Below are 14,648 nucleotides of genomic sequence, written 5' to 3'. Positions count from 1 at the left end.
TAAATTTATGAGGCTGAAATAAAACATCAAGGCTGTAGAGCAGAGTAGTGATTTGAATAAAGTCAAGCAAAATTGGCATAGATTTTCAGAGTCATGGAGACTTCACAACTTATTCAAAATGGCGCTGGGAACCCGGATCCAGAAATCCCACTTCCATTTCTGACATACCTAATTTTTATCAGTAAGGGAATGGAGCAGGACATGACTCACACAAAGGGCAAACCGGAACTCAGCAGGGCCACTTGAACTCAGTGCTGAGATCAAACAGACCCCAATTTTGCTGGAGCAAGGGCCTTATCTGGCAGAGTGACTTACAATTGTTTTAGAGTAGATGTAAATGCTCGTAAAGAGCAGATAATATTTGTGGAACTGTCAAGCTATTTAAAACTCCTGCCCTTTAAATTTTGAAATTAAAAACCCAGCCTGCCTGTGTCTATGAGTTGAAACAAATCCATACTTGCAGTTTCAATATATGTTTGTTGACATAACCCTAAGTGCTTTCATTATAACATCATTACTACTTGACTGCTTCCACAACCAATCAGTGTTAAGGGGGGGGGGGGGCGAGGTTGTACGTTCACAGCTTCATTGACAGTTCCAAGAGGTTACTAAAGGATTAGCTGTCTCTGATGTGAGGTTATGAATACAAATGTTTGTTTTTATAAGGGATTAAGTAGGTGAGGGGATTTAAATCTGAATGGGCTTTCATGAAAGAGTTTTTTTTTAATCCAGTGGAGTCTGTAATAAATACTTAGAACTTTATTTTATTTCATCTCAGCATGGCTCCTGAGGTCTGCCCATGGTGGATACTTGGTGAATTGGCATGGAGGATACAAGGGCAAAGAGCGGTGGGTGGGAGGCATGGGTTGGTATGAATTGGCACTAATTAGCATAGAGACTATAAAGATCCATGGGGATGCTTGGGACAGTCATGGGGATGTGGAGAATCATGAGTTGACATGAATTGACACTAAGTTGGCATAGGGGCTTTAAGAGGCCATGCGGTTGAGTGTGGGGGGGGGGGGGAGGGTGGGGGGGTCATGTGTTGGCTTGGAGGATGAGGGGTAATTTAGGGGTGGGTGGGAACATGGGTTGGCAGGAGTTGGCATGGATGGCGTATGGGGAGTGAGGCGGGGGGTGGGTGGTGAGGGATGTGAGGGGTGAGGGCTAGAGGGCCTAATATTTAACAACACAAGTGGGAGGTCCGAGAGAACTGAGGCAGGCCCTTTAACCAGCCTGTCTCAGCACTCGGCTGTCCCAGTGATTGTCTCTGCACTATTTCTGGGGATGACAGGCCCAACTCCAGCATGCAACTGCCACACTGCAGCCAGAACAAAGTTCCTTCCATTCGAGACACTTTCTCCACTCCACCCCCCCGTCCCCGCCACCACCACCACCACCGAGGCAGGTACAGCAAACCGGGCAATTTCCTGACTCTGCACATACGTCTCGAGAGCAAAAATCCAGGTCATTGTGTCAGAAAAGACAGAGTTTATTAAAGGTAATAGGGCATTAGTGACTAAGGCAACATCAGGGAAAAAAGGTAAAAAGTTAAAATGAAAGGTGCTGCATCTGAATGCATAAATCCTTTGTAACAAACGAGGTCAGTTAATGACATAAATTGCCATTGCTAAGCTGTGGTTCTAGGATGACCAAGGTTGAGAACTAAATACTTCAGGGTACTTGACTTCGAGAAAAGATAGTCAAAATGGAAAAGGAGCAGAGGCAGAGGAAGGGGACGTGGTTGTGTGGTAGCCCTGATAATAGAGTCTGAGATAAAGACACTAAAGAGAAAATATCTTAGCCCAGACAACCAGGATGACGATTCAGAATGAGTGAAGGAAAAACAGTGGGCAGAAAATACTGGCGGGAATAGTTTACAGACTCCCTAGCAATAATCATAATATTGGACAAAGTATAAAATCAGGGAATTAGAGGAGAATGAGGGTAATACAATAATATTTGTGGACTTCAATTTTTAGGCATATTGGCAAAAGTCGCTTAGAGGAATGCATTCAAGGACAATATGTTAAGGAACCAAATAAAGGACAGGCCATTTCAGAACTGGCATTGTGTTGCGAGGCTGGATTAATTAATAAACATAAAGGATTCTCTGGGAAAGAATGATTATAATGTGAAGGAATTTCATTGAAGGTGTGAGAGTGATGTGATAAGTCCAAAGTCAAGGTCTTAAGCTTAAACAAAGAACAGAATCGTCCCAGATTCGCACTAAAACGGTAGCGGGTGGGTAAAACGACATTTTACCCACCGGCCGCGATGGCGGGTTCTCACACTGTATCGTACCAATCCCGCCACATTATTTATGCATTCCCAGGAAACACGCCGTTTCCATGGCGGGTGGGCTCTCATTCACCCTCCACACCATCACCTCGCCGCTTCATCATGCCGGGTGCCATATTTAAAGTCTAGCCTCATGCACACATCTCAGTGCTTCCAGCCCACAACTGCTGCAGGGAAGATGTCCACGAAAGACAAAAAGACTGCAGCCCCCAGGTTTAGCGACGCGTCACTGGAATGCCTTTCCTGGAGGCCCACCAGGATGTCCTCTATCCCCATTCTGGCCGCAGGATGGGCAGCGGTGTGAACCAACCAGGCCTGGGAGGCGGTGGCAGAGGTGGTCAGCGTCAATGCCCTGCAAAAGAGGACAGCCAGCCAGTGCCGCAAGGGGATGAATGATCTCCATTCCGTCAGGGTAAGTCACTCTTTTTATCACTCTCAACTCGCACACTCACAAACCCATCACACATCCACAGGGCCCTCACTCACTGCCAGTTCAAGGGACATCACCATTCACTCACTCACACACACCGTCTTTGTCATCATCCCATCCATGGAACCATTCACCACCCACACAGGCCAGGCCTACTTATCATCTGGCCTGGCAGGCATCCTTACACTCTCTCCATCTCTATTTATGTAGAACAAGCTGGCACACAACAACAGGGAGAGGTTGCAGACTGGTGGAGGAATACCTGAAATCAAGGTCCTCATGTACTTTGAAAAGAGTCATCCAGCTGGCTGGGGAGGATCTGGACCGGTCCTGTGCTGACGGTGAGGTCGGTGGTGCTCTACCAAGTGAGGATCCAGCAGTGCAACATCCATCAGATATCCGTGAGTGATGTGTTCTCTTTCACAGGCCACTGCCATGCACTAATTATCTCTCCTTGCTTTTGCAGGCACATCTGGGAAACAGCCTACGGAGTCCATGACCCAGGGCCTCCAATCAAGCCCCAAAGAAACCTCTGAAGAGGAATCTGGAGGCACCCTCCTTTAAGTCCCATCACAGGGCTCACCCACACCCTCCACCAGTGCAGAGACACACACCTCGGTGGGACCTAGCTTTAGAGTAGCCTCGGGATCAAAATCTGGTGAGCACATTGTACTGACTGATCCACAGCAGGCGGCAACAGGGACTTCCCAGGTGTCCGGCATTCAGAGGACTGCTGGAGGTCAGAAATTTGCTGAGTCCGAGTCGGATGACGAGCCTCTGGACTCAGTCATTTCACAGTTGCTGGAGCTGCAAAGGCAAGCTCGGGAACATCAGGAAGGGATGTCCGCTGTACTCCTCAGATTGCAAGACACGATGGAGGAGTCCATCCACCTTCAGGCTGAGGTGATAGCGCCAGCATTGCAATGCACTGAGGCCAACACTGGTCGGACGGCGGCTGCATGGAGACCTAACTCGAGGACGTCGCTCCTGCACTGCTGCGTGGGCTCAACTCCATTGCTGATGCCATAGTTGGTCCCCAACAGTGTTTACATGAGAGGGGTGCGGGGCAGTTCGATCTCACTCCAGCCACCCCATCTCGTCAAGAAGTCAGCCTGGGGTCCCCGGGCACCCATAAGGACAAGGATCAGGAGGTATCTCCCCTATTGCCATCCTTCCAGGTGACTCCGGGAATGTTTGGCCCATCCGAATTCCCTCTTCCTGTAACCCTAGTAGCTCCAGCTCCACCAAGGAGGGTGCCACTGCCACAGAGCAGAACCCCGAAAGCAGGCCAGAGCCCTCCAGGTCTCGGCCCTCCAGAGAATATCCGCCAAGGTCATCACAAACAGGGCATAGCAGTCAACAGGCTGCCTCCACCTCCGCTGTGGATGTCCAGGGAACACCAAGACATAGTAGTAGGATTAGTAAAGTTAACCCTTTTGAATACAAACCAAATAAACTAAATTAACAAATTAGAGGACAAATTAAGTGGCAGCCCCTTAAAGGGAAACTGCAAAAACAAAAGACAAAATTTAACGGGAACTTACCAACATCAAATGAAAATGTGATTCAGATGGTCGAGAAAGCACCCCAGTCCCCGCGGTGCCCACCGGGCACAGGAGGCCTTGACGGTGCCAGCGGACACCGCATGCTCCTTCTCTGGGGACTCCCAACCATGAACATAGCCGTGGAAGAGGGGCAGACAGTCGGGCTGGACAACACCCTCGATCGCCCGCTGCCTGGACCTGTTGATGGCCAACTTGGCCAGGCCCAGGAGCAGGTTCACGAGGAGGTCCTCCTCCCTCCCGGCCCCCCCTCAACACCAGCCCATAGATCAGGACTGAAGTGCAAACAAAAGAAAAGCAAAGTGATTTTCAAGAAATAAAATAGGCGGTGCAGCCTACAACAACTCACTTAAGCCTGGTCCACGGACTCCACAAGGCTGCAAAAGACACAAGTATCTTGGGATCCGTGTATGGGGCTGCTGCGCGCAACACTCTCCACCCCAGGTGCCTGATGGAAAAGGGGGAACACCCCCTGTAGAGGGGCCCCCCACTGGGGACCTCTGCCACTGGAGGGCAACAAGGCACGCCAGGGCGTGTCCGGACGGCGGGTGAGGGCAAGAAAGCGAAGGACGTGCAGCAGCCCGTACAGGAAACCCCTCCACACCGTGCTAAAGGCCACAGAGGGCATTTCCGCGAGTCGACTCAGGTTGTGGGGCACCGGCTCCCCAGGGAGGCTTCAGGGCTCGGGGGTTAATGTGGAAATCCGTCCGAACAGGGATACACTCGGACCACCGCGCACCTGGGCCACCTCGAGGCCCAGTATGACGTCGGGGCCGAGCATGATCGTCCTAAGGTCTTGAATGGCATTGGCTGTGAGCCAGACGTCCACCAGTGCACGATGTACCAACTCCTGGGGAATCATCCAGCCCACTCCTCCGTCACCCAGCACGTCCCCGATCCTGGTCACCCCGGCAGCCACAGCCCTCCTCCTTTAATCAGGTCCTGGGAAAAGACGGGCAACGCCTGCAAGCAGCCACGAAGGCTCCTCAGCTCTATAAACAGGAGCTGCACGTCATAATTCAAGCCGTGCACCTGGTGGAAGAAATATGTCGCCAGGGCACACCATCTCGGAGGAGGCTCAACGTAAAGGTAGCGCTGCAGGGCCTGAAGGCAGAAAGTCAGCACCTGGGTGCAAAGGCACAGCAGCACCTGACCGCCCTCCCTAAGCGGGAGACTCAGAACCTCAGCAGCGACCCAGTGCAGCCTTTTGTCCCAGGAGAAGTCGATGAACATTCATGGATTTTCGTGACAAAGTCCGGGGGAGGGGTCAAAGTGACCAACCGATACCACAACGTGGCGGCGATCAGCTGGTTTATGACCGGAACTCGACTCCGGTAAGACAGCACTCGGAGCAGTCCTGTCCAGCGCCACAGGCGAGCGGTGACTTTCGTCTCCAGTTTGCCGGCCAGGATTCCTCGGCAGGGCAGAGATGGACCCCCAGGTGGAAGAGGCTGGTCCTGCTCCAGGTGAAAGGCCTGAGCTCCTCGGGTAGGGGATCCATCTGCCACGGGCCGACCAGGAGTCCAGAACATTTGCCCCAGTTGATCCTGGCAGAGGACGCGGCAGAGTAGACCTCCTAGCACTCGTGATTCCTCCGCAGGTCAGCCGGGTCGGTGAACATGAGGAGCACGTCATGGGCGTAAGCCGAAAGGACCACCCCGATGCCCGGCCCACACAGAACCAATCCCGACAACCTCCTCTGCAAGAGGCGCAGGAAAGGATCCACGTAGATAGAATACAACTGGCCAGACAGGGGGCAGCCCTGACGTACCCCTCTCCCAAAGCGAAGGGGCGCCGTCAGGGACCCGTTAACCTTCACTAGACACTCCACGGCAGCATATAGAAGTCGGATCCGGGCGACAAAATGTGCCCTGAACCCGAATGCTCGCAGAGTCCCAAATAAATATTCGTGATCCACCCTGTCAAACTCCTCCTGGTCAAGAGACAGGAAGTCGCTCGACAGACCAGTCCTCTGGGAAAAGTGGATAATGTCCCGGACCAGATGAATGTTATCAAATATGGTCTGGCCCAGGACGGTGTAGGACTGGTCAGGATGGATCATGTGGTCCAGCGCGGTGCCAAGGCGAGAAGACATGGCCCTGGCAAAGGTCGTGTAATCCGTGCTGAGGAGGGAGACCGGGCGCCAGTTTTTAAGGTGGAGATTCCCCTTCTTAGGCAGCAGGGCATTGCCCACCCTGCGCCACGAAAGGGGCATCTCACCCGTCAGGATACTCTTCCCCCAGGACCCCCGCGTAGTCGCTCCCCAGGACGTCCCAGAATGCCCTGAAGAACTCCATGGTCAGCCTGTCCAGCCCCGGGGATTTGCCCCTGGAGAGGCTGTCGAGGGGAGCGGTCAGCTCCCCCAGATTTATCGGGGAGTCAAGCTTTCCGGCGCCCTCCGGGCCGACCTGCGGCAGGACCTCCCACAAAACTCTGCGAGCATCCTCGCTGGACAGATCCGGAGAGAACAGGGCAGTGTAATAGTCTCGGGAAATGGCCCTGATGCCCTCCGGATCCGAGACAAGGGATCCGTCGTCGGCCAGCAGCGTAAGGAGCTGCTGCCTCCCCACTTCCTTCTCCAGCCGGCCCAGAAACGATGGAACGAGTCCAGGAACCGTTTGTCCTCCAGCAGAAGCTTGTTAAAGGGCCAGTACGCGGACCCTGTCCGAGCGCAGAATGGAACAACCCACATCAGATGGTGGACCGAGCATAGCACCTGCCACACAGGAGCCAACAGAACAGAGGACATGAATGCCTTGGAAATGTAAATGCATTCGAGTCTGGACTCCATGTGACACGAAAGTGAAAACGCTGGAATCAGGATGGAGATGTCGTCGGACGTCCACTAAGTCAAAGGACCCGACCAGGTCCCGGAACTTACTCACACCGAGCGAGCGGTGCTGGGCACCGTGACGGTCCTGGGCCTCGAGGGTACAGTTTAAATCCCCCCCGAGGACGATGCACTCACCCGCGTCGATGGAGCCGAGATGAGTGGACACTTCCTGAAAGAGTCTCGCTTGCTGCTGTGCGCCCAGGGGAGCGTACACATTCACAAAGTGATCCCCGCACCCCCCAGGCGCACAGTAAGGTGCAGCAACCAGCCTGGCACCGGCTCCTTGACCCCCAAGATCTCCGGCTGAAAATGCGGGGCCAACAAGATAGCCACCCCGCCTGAATTGGAGGCTGGGGGACCCATGTAGACCCCCCCTCGCCACTCCATGAGCCACGTAGCTTTGTCTCCCGGAACGGTCTGGGTTTCCTGCAGGAAGCACACCGCATACTTCCCGTCCCGGAGAACCGAGAAGTTCTGGAACCTGCGCTGTGCGTCCCTGCTGCTGTGGGTGTTGAGGCTGGCTATGGTAGTCTTCATTGTCAGGAGAATGTGCTACCGTCACCTAATGCAAGAAGGAGAGGGCTATTCTAAGGTTTCATCTCCTTCAGTAGCCCAGGGAGAAACGTATGGACTCTCTGCTTGGTGTTCCAGTCCAGCCCAGGAGCCTTGAGGAGCAGAACACAAGGGGGAAAGAAAGCCACCGGTCCAGGGCCGGCTGGACCCTGTCTCGGTGACTGCGATTACTTGCTGAACAATCCTGGAGCCCCCGTAAAGGGATGAGGGGAGAGTAGGTGGGAAGCGCCAGGGGATCCACCACCTCACCCGACAATGACTCCAAGTTGTCCAGTGCTCACCACCGAAACTCTGTCCTCCTCCAGTTCGTTGTCTCCAGCTTCCAACCCCTCCACCATGTTGAGTACAGGGGCGAGTTTGGAGCTGCCAGTTAGCTCCATCTCGATCCAACACCAAGGATCAAAGACAGAGGGGTCCTCTCTGGTCTCCTCTTGGGGATATGGGCCAAAGGGCGGCAGCAGCTCAGAGACCCACTCCCCCCAGGCACCGGGTCGCCCGCTAAGTCCGGTAAAAGCTCTGGACCTAGGGTGGAGGCGCCCAGTGCAATAGGAGGGAGCTGGGAGGCCTTCGTCACCACTGCTGCCCGATGGCCCAGCGTTGGGGGCCATCAAGGGACTGCCGCAGTCCCCCTGACAGGTCAGATGGTGTCTCAGGGGTACAAGGTGGGTCTGGGTGGGGCACCAACATAAGGGCGACACCCTCACTGACCCCCCCGAGGGGCCCCGCTGAGGGGACTGCAGCAAGGGCACAGTATTTTGGGGCTCACCCAGAGGGAAGAGCGAGGACTTGGAGTGGGGGTTGGGGGGTGGAGGTGGGGACGCCACCACCTTTTCATTGGGGGAGGGGACACATCCAACCTCATGAATCATGGGATCCTCCCCCTCTGGGGTAGGCTGGGGGCAGGGGAGACCTCCATTTGTGAAGCTCGTGCTGCCTCGTCCAGCCCCTCTGGACGCTCTGCCCTCTGCTCTATCCTTTTAAGGACAGCCACCGGCTCGGGGTTGCGTGGCCCATCACTGCTGGACCCGGGAGCACGTGCGGACATGACACTGGACCGGATGATGTTTTCTCCCTGATCCAGTTTCCCTGGTGTGGGGCGAGGGGGGGGGAATCAGGGTTGGTTTGGGGAGTTTTGGGGGCCGCCTCCAAATGCCGACTCTTGCTCTGCGTCTTCTTCCGCCGTGGGGTCTCTCCCCCCCACCTTGCTGGCAGCCGAGGTGACAGTGGCTGCCGGCGGCTCCTCCCTTTGCGGGGAGGAAGATGGAGTGGTGGTGGGGGGAGGGGCAGCGGTACCAGCCGTGGCCGCCTGGAATGACACTGACCGCCTTGGAGGCGGGCCAGTTCTTTCTCACTTGCCCCATCCCCTTGCAGGCACGCCATCCACTGACCAAAAAATTCGGTAGGCAGCCTCCTTGAAGATAACATCGAAACCCCCCCTCAGTGCACTACTCCCAGGCCAGATGCCGGAAGGAGTACACGTGACAGAGGCTGGTCTCTTTCAGGCAGGGCAGGATCGGCGCCACCCCTGACCTCTGACCTCCCCCAGGTGACAAAGGTGGGGGGAGACGGAGCCCATCAGAGACAAAGGATGCTCGACAGAACCAGCCTCTTGGCGGTGGCCTCCAGAGGGTCCACTGCCAGAAATGTCCCGTCAACTCAGCCCCTGATCGAGGGGGGCTGCCTACCGCATTTTTTGGTTGGTGGATGGCGTGCCTGGGGGAGAAAAGAGCTGCAGCTGGTTGATTTCCTGCAAGGGGAGGGAAGGGAGACCTGCTTTCTTCAAAAGGGAGGGCAGTGACTGACTGAGCTTTCAAAGGGGAAAAGAAAACCTGCCCCCTGCCCTGCCCTCCTTTGCCTTGCCTGGGTGAGCTAGAGCTGCCCAGATCCAGCTGCCTCCAAGGACAACACCACCTGTTCCTGAACTGTTCCCCACAACAGCTCTTTTCTCCCCCAGGCACCCACCTCTGGCACAGCAAAAGTCCTCCCCCTCCGGCTGGTGTCGTCTCCTCTCCCCTCCGGCTCTCTCCAAACTCCCACTCCCAGGCTCATCAGGCCTTGCAAGGCCCCGGCCTGCAGCAGCAGCAGGAGGTTGTAGGGGTCCCCAGAAAGAAAAAGTCCAACTCCCCGAACTCCTTTTCTACTCCGTATGAGCAGTAGTCCACTTCTTCCAGGTGAAGGTCAGCAAAAAACTCCAAAGTAGTGACAGCAGCAACACAGGAAAATCAGCAGCTAGATCAGCAGGGACAGCCACAGCCAGGACCACAGCAACAGCTCCCACTCAGGCTACAACGATATGCGCCGGAGCCCAATCAGGAAAATGCATTTCTTTTTCCTCCTTCACTGTTCTGCTCCTTGCCTGGTTCCCTTGGGGATGCTCTCAGCTCCCGCCTCATGTTCACCTTCATTCCCGGCGGCCAGATCAGTGCCTGGCGCTGGCTCCTTGGTTGCTTTCCGGGGCTGCCCGCCCAGCCTCCGGACGCCACTTCCCTTGGCGGCTTTCCTCCGGCTGGCACCGCCCTTCCTCCGGCTGCCCGGCTGCTTCTTCTTCACATGGGCCGGACCACCTTCATCTTCCCCTTGTGGCCGGCGGCCGCTCTCTGCTGCTGGCTCCGGGCTTTGGGGGTCGGGGCGACGGCCAGGTGGCTCTGGTCCTCCAGGTGCTGCCAGTTGATCCTGAAGGAGCCTGAGGCCCCGGTGCCCGCCATCTGAGGCAGCGAGCCCTCAGTGACCAGGCTCCGGACCGCCTGGTTCACCCGTGGCATATTGTAGTCGGCGGCCGACAGCACCTTCTTGACACCGGCCTGCCAGAGGCTGCAGTGCTCCCAGGAAGGCGCCACCGCCCCCAGGGTGTGACCGGCTACAGTGGGTGCTCCTGCCCCCTGCCACACCTTGGGCGGGCTCCGCCACCTTCTCACCTTCCTGCCTCAGGAGGGGCCTTCGAGCAGATCGCCTGAAGCCATCTCGATGACTCCTGCAGGGTGTGGGGGGGAGGCGGTGCCTTCATCGCCTTCCCTTCCCGCCCCCACCTCCCGCGATCCTCACCGTGGAGACCGAAACTACCGCAACAGGAACACCACATTTCTTTTCTGACTAAATGAGCAAGTTTCAAATTGCACAGCCTGGGCACAGGTGTTAATCACTTGTACATACTGTTCACTATTGTCAATAAACTCCCAAGAATGTCTCCCTGCCTATGGCTCCTTGTTCTGATGAGCAGTGTTTGTGTCACTCAGATGTGAAACCTTTCTGCACAAGATAAAGGCAGGTGTCTGAGTCCAGGGTCTCTTCCCTGGGCTTTGTGCAGCCTTCAGACCACAGTGATGGTCCAGCCTCACACTCCCTGGAAACACGACTGATGCCTGCACCTCGATGGTGCTGGTCATTGCTGCCAGAGTGTAGTGGGCAGGCATCACAGAGTTCCGTCATTCTCTCTGTGTGCTCTCAGCACCTTTAAGGTGGGGCTGGCCCCCATCTCTTCAGCATCTGTGACCAGTGATGCTGTGCTCCTGAAGGGCTCAGGTGCTGAAGGCGGTCAAAGGATCAGATGCTTTTAAAGTTTCATGGCTGCGTCTCTATGATATGACCCTGATCACAGAGCGCAAGCAATCTGCCTTCGGCCAAACAGGAGTCAGACATTCACAGAGACTATGTGAAGATCTATGGAGTGCCCTCACTGCATGTCGTCATCATCCTCCTGCAATCGAGTGACTATTAGGGCCTCCATTCCGTCTCCATAACAGGAGCGTTCTCAGAGGATATGCGTGCTGTCGTAAGCCAGACTGGAGTCAAATGTTTACAACTGCGACGAGAGGATCTATGGTGTCTCCTCACTGTGTGTCGTCATCATCCTCCACAAATCTAGCAGCTATGAGGGCCTCTCGAGCACGCCCGCTCATCTAGCCAGTGCGAGGTCCTCATCCCCATCATCATTGTCTCTGAGGACCTCCTCACCTTCACCTCTGTCCTCCTCATTGGAGGAGACGTGCAGCTCCTCCATCTCCTCCGCAGCCAGCTTGCCTCCCCGTTGCAGTGCCAGGTTGTAAAGGGCTCAGCAGACGATGACGATGCCTGCCACCCTTCGTGGACTGTATTGCAGGGCTCCACCAGACCAGTCCAGGCACCGGAACCTCATTTTCAACATCCCAATGGTTTGCTCCACCAAGTTGTGAGTTGCAACATGAGCCTCATTATACAGTCGCTCTGCTGCAGTCTGAGGCTGCTGCACGGGTGTCATCAGCCACAGCTCTGCAGGTAGCCCTTGTCCCCGAGGAGCCATCCCTGCAGCCTCTGTGGACCCTGGAAGATTCCAGGGTTCTGTGACTGACTGGTGATGTAGGCATTGTGCGCACTCCCTGGAAATTGTGCACATAACTGCAAGATGCGTTTCTGGTGGTTGCACACCAGCTGTACATTCAGCGGTTGATGTAGTCCACCATGTGTTGTGACGGACATCTGAGCGCCACAAGAGTGCAGTCAATCATCGCACCCTGTACCTGTGAGAAACCTGAGATTTGGGCGAATACAATCGTTCTTGTACCCTGGCAGTCCTGGTCCCGGGTGAAATGCACAAAGTTGTGTGCCCTCGCGAAGATGGCATCCGTGACCTCATGGATATATTTGTGGGTGGAGGCTTGTGATATCCCACAGAGGTCACCTGTGAAGCCCTGAAAGGAGCCCTGGCATAGAAATTGAGCGCTGCTGTCACTTTCACAGCCACTGGCAGTGGATGCCCTCCATGTCCTGCAGCACGTGGCAGTTGTGACCGATCAGTTCCCCTAGAGATGCACAGTCTTTGGCGACACTGATTCTCGGTCATCTGCAGGAATGAAAGGCGGCATCTATACACCCTGGGTGTCGCTAGGCGCCCACCAGCGATGGCTCACTGTGGCTCTTCAGCAGCGTGTGCGGGAACCCCAGCCGCCCCTTCTTCCTGAGGGTGCTGCCCCTGCCTCTGCGCAGCCAGGAGCCTCAGTCGCTCTGTCCTCCGTCATCTTCATGCTCTGTAGGCCATCAGGCATACAGCTAGTTCACCAGGCTCCATGATCATGATGTACTCCTCCTGCAGGATGAAAGAAAGAGAGAGACACATGGGTTAGCATGGGTGTACTAAGAACCTGCCCTGGTTAAGTGTGAAGGCCCCCTAATGCATTCAAGGCTGAGTGCTGGACACCTCTTGGGTGGCCAGAGATTAATGTGCTGCATGGCTGCCCGAAACCCCACCCACCTCTGCCCCACTCCACCTGACTGATTGGCGGCAGCTTTGCCCACTGGACTGCATGCTGTGCTCTCAGCTCAGGCACAGGCATTCTCCTAACCCACGCTGCAAGGCTGCACTGTTAGCTTGAACCATGGGGGAGACTGGTCCAAACCGGGATGATGACATTGCAAGAGGCTGTGAGCGCTCCATGGCCAGCATTAGCAAGGAGATTTGCAATGTCTGCAGTTGTCCAATTGTTCTGCACTTCACTGAAATGCTCATTAATTTACAGTCTGTGTACGAGGGGTGAAAAGCTCTGGAGCATTTGGTGGCACTTTCAGTGCGCTTGAGTGGGCAGATAAGCTGAAAGCCTGACTCCAGTCATATCAATGTGGCTGTGCCTGAACTGTCTCAGTTGCAAAGGAATGGTCACTTTATATAAGGTGTTCCTAATGCGTGGCCGCTTCTCTTGCCCACCCATCCCCCCAACCCAAATGCTTGTGCTCTACATTCAACTGCAGGGCTGTCCTTGCACAACACCTCCCCCCTCCCCCTCCCCCCCACCAATGCACCTCAAGCCCAACGGGTGATCCTGGCGAGCGCTGAAAATCATTGCTGTCTACTCACCTCAGAGTTCCTCTCAAAGTGCAGCCCCGCCAAGTGCACGCATTTTATATATGCTGTTGCGAAACAAGTCAGCATGCTCTCCTGCCGACAAGGGCGGACAATCCAGCAGGGAGAGACGATTCTGGTGGGCTAATGATGTGTAGATGTATTACAGCGAGGTTCCCGACGTCCGATGGCGGGAAACGCAGCCCAACACTGGCGTGCTGAGCGAACGATCGCAAACTGATTTCACGCCGTTGTGAAAGTGGTTGCGCCATATCGTTCGCTCGCGCCAGCGAACACGCACAACACCAGCGGGCATGGAAAATCCCAGCCAAAGTCAACTATCACGTTATAAGGAGCGAGTTGGCTAAGGTAGGTTGGGAAATTAGATTAAATCACATCAAGGTAGAAAAGCAACGGCAAACATTTAAAGAAGTAATTCATCATTCTCGATTAATTCTGTTGAGGAGTAAAAACTGTACTGGAAAAGTGGTACGGTCATGGCTAACTGGAGAAATTAAAGATAGTATTCAATTGTAAAAGCTTACAATATTGCCAAAAAAGATTTAAAAAGCCCGGGGATTGGAAGGGTTTTAAAATTAACGAAAGATGACTAGGAGCTTGATAAAGAGGTTGAAAATCAAACCTAAAAGTTAATTAGTAAAAAATATGAATTTTGCCATGGTGGTGGCAGGTCCTGGTGATGGCCGGAGAGCCAGAGTGATCCCACCTCAGCCATTTGTGGGATCCCCAGCTGCATTTTATCTCTGTCAGACAATTAGTTAGTTGTCGCCAGGTCTGTTGTCCCTTTAAAGGATGAAACCCGCCCCCGGGTGCTGCCGGCCAATGGAAGGCGGCTTGCTCAGTAGTCTCAGCAGCCCCACTGGGAGTAGTGGCTACTGCTGGGACTGCATCTGGAAGCAGAGGACGCTACGGGAGCAGGCTGCCCTTCCGCAACGAGGTGAGTGGGATCTGGGGGCACTGGGACAAGCCAGACAGGCTGCAGTAAGATTGGGGGGTTGGGGGGGGTTGGCAGGGGCTGAGTGGGTTGCCACAGGGGAGCCCCCTCCATGGGCCACAGATTGCCTGAATAGGCGGGTGTCCACTCCCCAAGCCTACAAGGAGCTGCCAGGGTTTACCAGG

At 55.0% G+C, this 14,648-nt stretch overlaps 1 protein-coding gene across 1 annotated transcript in view; it reads right to left on the bottom strand.

The window, feature by feature from the left end:
• The window catches only part of LOC144691151 (uncharacterized), a 369,111-nt gene that overhangs the window by 187,655 nt on the left and 166,808 nt on the right, over window positions 1–14,648 (bottom strand). The window lies entirely within an intron of this gene.

Source organism: Cetorhinus maximus, chromosome 15 (genome assembly GCF_964194155.1).
Source record: "Cetorhinus maximus chromosome 15, sCetMax3.hap1.1, whole genome shotgun sequence".
Taxonomy (NCBI): Eukaryota; Metazoa; Chordata; class Chondrichthyes; order Lamniformes; family Cetorhinidae; genus Cetorhinus; species Cetorhinus maximus.
This window is presented reverse-complemented; position numbering and strand designations above follow the sequence as displayed.